Source organism: Macrobrachium rosenbergii, chromosome 41, assembly GCF_040412425.1.
Source record: "Macrobrachium rosenbergii isolate ZJJX-2024 chromosome 41, ASM4041242v1, whole genome shotgun sequence".
Lineage (NCBI taxonomy): Eukaryota > Metazoa > Arthropoda > Malacostraca > Decapoda > Palaemonidae > Macrobrachium > Macrobrachium rosenbergii.
This window is the reverse complement of record NC_089781.1, coordinates 55431313-55438812: the sequence shown is the minus strand read 5'-3', so window position 1 is coordinate 55438812 and position 7500 is coordinate 55431313. Positions and strand designations below refer to the sequence as shown.

The window sequence follows — 7500 nt, the reverse complement described above, 5'->3', positions numbered from 1 at the left end:
CTAAATAAGCCTGTAAGGAATAAACTGGGCACAGAGACAGACCTTGTGAAAGGGGGAGTACTTCCCAAGGTGACCACTGAAAATGAGGACCTTCAACTTTAGCTAGAAAGTTAGGGTGAGGAATTCGCAACACTACCCCTGATGTGGGGAAACCAAAATGGCTGGTTCTGCTAGACAGGGCAGACAGTACAGGAATACTAGCGCTAGAAGCTAAGCTGATTAAGATTAGGGTCTTCCCCAACAAGGAAAGGTAAGAACAAGATGATTGTTGGTTACCAAAGCTAACTCCGATACATTACTCAAAGACCAGGAAACCGAATGTGGACGGAGTACTGGTCTCAGACGAACACAGGCCTTAGGGTTGAAAGTTAAGGGCCTGTGAGTCTGATTTCAACAAAACACTTTCTGGGGCCGATGCGGCTGCATCATTACTGTAGCTTCAGAAACTATGTGAAGAGTGCTAGTTACTTAACTGCAGAACCATACTGCAGCAGAGTAGAATCCCTTGTCTGATTCTAGGGAAGACAGTAATAACAGGACCAATACCAGTTTCCCCTAAACTGTAAATTTCACAAAGACCACAAAGCCAGGGCACCAGAACTTTGAGGAGGCTGACACAGGCTGAGTTTATACCACTCGTGGCAGTTTTAGGTCGTAGATTTGGAGCACCAAGGTTTCAACCCCAGGAGGAGTGGAAACCAACTGGCTTCTGGCCCGTTGGGAGTTACTAGACCTACTCAACCTTTGAATGTTCTGAACTTGTGAAGGACTTAAATAAGAGGTTCACCGGGGGGACAGATAAACTAACTTCCACCCGTTCAAACCTAACGACACTGTGTCCGTGGAGAGAGCTAGAGGGTCCAGGTTGGGGGGCCACACAACAAGATAGTTTGTGGCTGAATTGGGTTGCAAACAGACCAACTCCTAGGTCCGGAAATAGATCGCAAAACTACCTGAATGACGCTCCATCTAAGGACTATTCCGACACCAGGGGGGAGGCCCTGGATAGGGAAACTGTAGCGACCTTTTGGACCCCTACAAGAAGGGTGGCAGACAGATGCCACTTGTGTCTGTTTGCTATGGAGAAGATTGAACCATAACCTGATTGATTCGATTCGACTTCGAACCCACTTGTTTATGCAGCGCACTACTGCTACGTTGTTCAGAACCAGCCTTAAATGAATCCTCCTGGGAGGAAGAAGTTTTCCCAAGGGCAGGAAGACTGCCACAGCCCCCCAAAGCATTGATATGGAACTGCCGGAACGCGGCCGACTAAGTTCCATGTACTTCATGGAGCTAAAAATATCCACCCCACCTGCTCAGAGAGGTGACGGTGTGGAATACTGAGGCCGGAGGGGGAAGCTGAAGAGGAACTGACTTCGATAAGCTCTTAACTGTTGCCCAAGGCCGGAGGCCCTTGTTCAAATAGGAGGAACCAGGGAGACACGTCCCTGACTCCGCCATACCCCATTTATAAACTCCAGCTTTGACTTCAGAAGGAGAACCGTCACTCAAGCAAACTGAAGAGAGCCCAAGACCTTTTCTTGGGCACAGCGAGAGGTACGCTTGTGTTGATGAAATGCCTGGTTGCCCTTGCTATCTCTTTCCGCTTCCACTGGATTCACAACCACTGAAGGCTACCCTCCGGAATCAGGCGGGATTCCTTCCTGTGTACTTGGAAGCCCAGAGACTCCAGAAAGCCGATTATAATGGCCGGCACTCTCCGGCAATCTTCGACGCTGGATGCCCAAATGAGCCAGGCGACTAGATATGTGGGTAGCATAACCTTCTAATACCGGAGCTGTTGAACTACGGTATCGTTCAAACTGGCGAAGATTCTGGGGGTTGCATTGAGGAGGGCATGATCCTGAAGGGGTACGCCTGCCCCCCGAGCCTGAATCCCAAGAAGGGAGAGAACCTACCTGCAACTAAGACGTGATAGGAAGCGTCGGAAAGGCCTATAGAGGTGGTTACGGCTCCACGGTGCAGTAGGATCCGAACCTACAAGACTGTAAGCAACCGAGACTTGTTGCATTGAATGAGGAATATAAACGGGACAAGACTGGAAATATATTCCAGCGGAAGGGAACTTCTTTGGCAGACTGAAAAAGTCTGCCTTGCGATTACAAGTGTCTCGCTTTCTTTAATGCCTGTTTCCTTAACAGACCTTTCACAAAGTCCTCCAGAGCCCTGGCCGGTAACTGACAGAATTTGATTGGGGGAGGGGGACAAACAGTCCAGCTCCACCCCAGGCCTTTGATAACTATACTCTGGGCCCAGGGACTGAAGTTCCACTGGCCCCAAAACGGTACAGCCTTCCCGCCCACCTGAGAAATACCACTGGGAGGAGGCTTGCTTGCCTCCCTGGAGCCTTTGCCTTCCCAATTTCTCGGAGAGGAGCAGGATGCTTCCCTGCCCCTGTGATAACCCCGAGGCTCAGTGCCTCTGGTAGAATGCCTAGTGAAAATTCTTTCCTTGGGTTTTCGTATGAAGCAATGAAAACCCCGGCGGAGACATATGGGGGAGGCAGAGACATATGGGGGAGCCACTAGGGGCTGATGTGTTGGTTGAACCAGCACACATCGAAGTGGAGGCTGGGAGTGAGAGGCTGACAGTTGTCCAGGGGCAGGAACCTGAAGAGCCTACACCACTGCCTGAGCAGGGGGGCGCTTGAACTACATGAACTTCTTGCCGGACTTGGGATAGGGCCCGACAAGTACAGATTGTTTCCGCTTGTAGGGTAGACCCCAACGAGAACGGAGGCTCTGATTAACATTAGTAGCCCCAGACAGACTGTAACAACGCCCACCTGGGGAAAAGATTAATTCCCCAGGTGAAACTGTTCATAAGCCTTTTCGGCTCAAGGCGGAACGTGGCTGCCGAAAGATGTGTTTTCAGCTGTCCATCCGGACTGTGATGAAATTAAACAGGTCCTGCAGAAAACCTGACAAGAGGGATTTTATCAGGACCCGAAACAACGAACCGCCATTATATACCACAGACATTGTTCCCGTTAAAGTCAAAGAGTTCCAGGACCTGGCAAGCCTGTCCTTACACCTTGTTTCAGTTTCAGGGAATCGACTCCGGACGCTTAGGGAGCTGTACGCTGAATAAATTAGAAGTGTAGTCCGTAGATGTATCAGTGGTTTACTTCCGAAACAAGCCTGTTGATAAGAGGGGCTACATCCAGAGCACAAGGGGTAGGAAGCAGGTCTCTTAAAGAGAACACAGTAAAGACCCCTTTTGCTGGCGTGAGCTTGAAATTCTCCGCCTGGCACTCCGCTAGAATTCTCAACAGAGACGATTGTGCCCAGCCCCTAGGAAAGATGAGGGTTTCCTTAGGGATCTTGTCAGATAGATACCATGCCCCTTCTGCCAGTCTGGCAAAACCCGGATAAGGGGATACCAGACCGGAAGGGAAGAAATGCAATTCCGCCAACCTCCGTGTGCCCACACCCTCGATAGAAGGGTACCTTCATGCTGGGAAGCATAAAGGGTTAGGCGCCAAAGGTTCCCCAGACCGAAGGGGAAAAGGGGTGGAGGTGTCCGGAACGGAGTAGGATTCCGGAACAGAGCAGGATTTTTCAGGTGATCCGCTGCTAATGAATCCTGAGATTAATCCCTTTTGGGATTTAAGCTCCTGGGAAAGGGAAAGCACGGACCCATGAGGCAGATAGCTGGTTAGATAGTTTTGATAGTTTGTCAATGACCCTCATGTCGAGCGCCTTATAAGGAGACCCATAAAAGAGTCTGCAACAAAGGAAGGAGGGGGTAATCGCCTTACTCTGCTTGGGCTGTGTCCCTTTCCAGAAGACGAGACCTAACTTGTGGACGGCACCGGACTAGAGATCCATGACGTCCTCGAGGGGGCCCCGGAGCGGGTCTTCTGGGTTTTAAGAAGGTCTTTCTTGACTGATTTCACCTTAGGGACGGTAGACCTGGAACCGTCCAAAAGGGATGAGGATCTAACGAATCCCCTAAAGGAAAAAAGCAAAAGAAGGAAGAGAGCTAAGCGGAAAAAGTTTGTCTCACTTATTCCCGAGCTAAGTGGAAAAGGTTTGTCTCACTTATTCCCGCACCTACTTATCGCTCCGGGACGATGTTCACAGGTTCGAGAACGAGACTGAAGGCCGCAACGTCTTCAGTAAACCCTCCGTAAATAGCTAATTTATTTTAAGAGGACTGGGTCATCTCTTGGACCCCGGTAGTCAAAGGGGCAGCAACTTCTTCAGCAACTGACGTTGAGATCTGGGCGTCGGGGAAAGGAACATTACAAATGTCCACCGAAAAGACATAGGAATTTCCGCCTCTACGTTTCGCCCGAAGCTGCTGACCCGGACTAGAGAGGGTGTGAAGCTTAAGAGTTACGAGACTTGCGGGCCGGCCTCCAGGAGGGGAAAATTAGGGACCCCAAACACCGGAGGAGCAACTATTGATAAGTCACATGAGACGGAGTTTGGCGGAGGAAGACCGATAGGTGTATATGAAACCTACCGATTCATCAAGAATCTTGCCCGGAGAGAGCCCAAACACCGAAGGAGTGACTATTAATAAGCCATATGAGGCAGAGTTTGGCGGAGGTAAAACCGACAGGTGTATATGAAACCACGGATTCATCAAGTAACCTGCTCAGAGAGAGAGCATAGCGTACATCACAACCTTCCGGTGCCAAACTATTAATTCTCCAACACAGACCGCTTGACCGAATGGGAACTACAGACTCCGTGGTCGCTGGCTTGTTGCAGGATAGCGGAGCATTCCTGCACTTGACAAAACCAGCTGAAAGCGTATGAGATATGAGCATGCTGGAACGGATGCCGGAGCAGAGTACCGTAGCAGCGACTTAGTCTAGTCAGACCAGGAAAACCAACCGGAGTAAACCGGAGAGAAAACCGGACTAACAGTACAAATCTCATAGACACAAAAACAGAGTCAACGGAAACATTCCGGAGCGACCATGTTTTAAAATTATGTGACGGATACAAATATAGTGGGAAGGTTATGAACTGTTCGGAAGTGGGCGCACTCAGAGCCAAGAGTGATAGCGGTGGGGGGGATAAACACCGACCGCTAAACACTATAACTGCCGGAGCGGTAAGCAAGGAGAGCGCCCAACAAGATAATGAAACATCGAACAGGTAGTTAGCAAAATGGAGGGGGAACGCCGAAAGCAAATAAAACAGAAGACAGTTAGGTGGAAAACGCTAACTGGCCTCGTATGAGATCCCAACAGCGAGGTGCGGACTGGTAGGAAGCACCACGAAGGGAAACAGTCGACGTAAAAGGAAGGGGAGGGAAGGATAGGCCAGGAGGTTGGTAACTCAAAGTAGCGACCAGGGGTGGGACAGCACTCCCCGGGCGCCCAGAGATCCTCATACGTCCCCTCGCTATGTGAGCTGTGTTGCACAACAAGAGCGAGAGAAAAGGGGAGGAAGGGCAAAAACCTCTACGGCCAGGAGAGCAAAGAAAGGTAAATGGAGTGTGAACAGGAGTGGGGAGAGCACTCCCGGTCACCTCTAGGTCCTAGGTGGGGTGCCATCCGATAAGGTCAGACACTCAACACCGAGGGACAAACCAGTCAATGCAGAGGGAGGGGATGTAGGTTACAGCACAAAATAAGGATAAAGTGCTCTCAAGCCTTGTTACGTTAACAAACCTTGAAAACGAACCAAGGGGAGAGAGAGCAAAGGGATTGGGTAAACGGGGAAGAAGGGGTTTCTCAATACAATAAATATAGTTGATAAGCGACCCAAAGAAGGATTGAACTAGGATAGGCTACGCAGGTAAACCCTCGCTATTCCAGCTTAACCTATCAGGAACATTAGCCTAAGTGAAAAGCCGAAACAGGGAGAGGGTGGACGTAGGCTATATGCCCAAGCCAAAACCAAACAAAGGGAAGCACCAGACATAAAACTCATACGTACAGATCGGGATCGCAGACATGAAATTCATACGTACAGATTGAGATCGCCCCCCTTAACGTTTTTTCCCCGAAGGGAAAAAAAGCTATAGCCTACCCTAGGCTAACCTAACTGAGGCGATGCAAAGGAAGGAAGCCTAGGAGAGGGATAAAGGCTAACTAACCAACCCAAAAAAATGTATAATATAACAGAAAATTACTATAAGGTACATGTAGGAGGATAGGCAGGCCCAACACGACATGAACGTGAAGGGAAATGGCCTACCTCCAGTTATATAAAAGTACCCAAAATAATCAACAAAATTCAAAAGCATCCGAGCACAAGGTCAAACGTAAAGAGAATAATCTTAAATGTACTAATGAAAATCATGTTCCCATAAGCTTAGAGAAGTGAGAGTCTAAAATAAGGCATAATAAAGCCATAATAATAAGCGAATAGGCCCGAGGGGTAACCACGTAGCCTAAACAGCAAGACCGCACTTGACCAGCAAGGGAACATAAAATTCACAAAATTCACAAAATTTACTAAATTGCAAAAACAAAGCAAAAAACCATAACAGTACCAATGAAAATAAGATTCCCAGAAGCTAAGAGAAGTGAGGGACAAAATTAAGGCATAATAAAGCCATGATAATAAGCGAATAGGCCCGAGGGGGAAGCTCGTAGCCTAAACGCCAAATTTCACTTCTCGTAGTAAAGGGGCACAGAGCAAACATAAAAATAATCAAACCCACTTAAATTAGGAATCACAAATTGGGAATATATCCCAAACAAGAAAAATTACAAATAAATTACACAAAACAAACATGCCGACCCAAGACCAAGAGAGGTCATGAGATGCCGTGAGAGGAGATCGAGACGGGCGTTATAAATCCCTTTAATTATTAAACTAAAGGGAAATAAGGAGCCTCAATCACCTAAAAAACAACAAAACACTGGTACTCAAGTTGTTGAAGAAAAACCTTGCGGGGATGCCATAGTAGCGCAACAAAGGCACAAAATAAGGAGCACAACGAAATTACGTGTGAACGAAATCGCGTGCTAAAATGGAATGCGGCTAGTATTGCCTTGTGTACAGTCCATGAGTAGTGCATGGGCTTGTATCGGCACCTCTCGTTGGGACTTTTGACATTGGGAATCTTTATAGGGCAGGGTCCCGTGATTGTGACAATCTCACCCCTTTACCATACACGACTCCATTTCTTGGAGCTCGCTCTGGGGTTAGTAACCCCAGCTTTACACATAGCTTTTCTCTGGTATTTAGCAACGGAATTACCTAGAAATAAGTGCTGAATGGATTATTTCACCGGGTGACACGGGCCCCTCCCCAGAAATAGATTTTTCCTTAGTCAAAATCCTTTATATACACACACACACACACACATATATATATATATATATATATATATATATACATATATATATATATATATATATATATATACATATATTATATACAGGGTATATACAGGGTGTAACACGAGTTTATGCAAATATTTTGGGAAATGAAAGAAAAAGTAATTTTCAGCAGAAAATGTTCTATAAGTATGTGCATTTTAAGGCTTCGTTTGTTGGTGATG

General features: G+C 47.5%; 1 protein-coding gene across 6 annotated transcripts in view; it reads left to right on the top strand.

Moving 5' to 3' along the window:
* Positions 1-7500, top strand: part of RasGAP1 (Ras GTPase activating protein 1) — a 933257-nt gene that overhangs the window by 577716 nt on the left and 348041 nt on the right. The gene's annotated exons all lie outside the window — the stretch shown is intronic.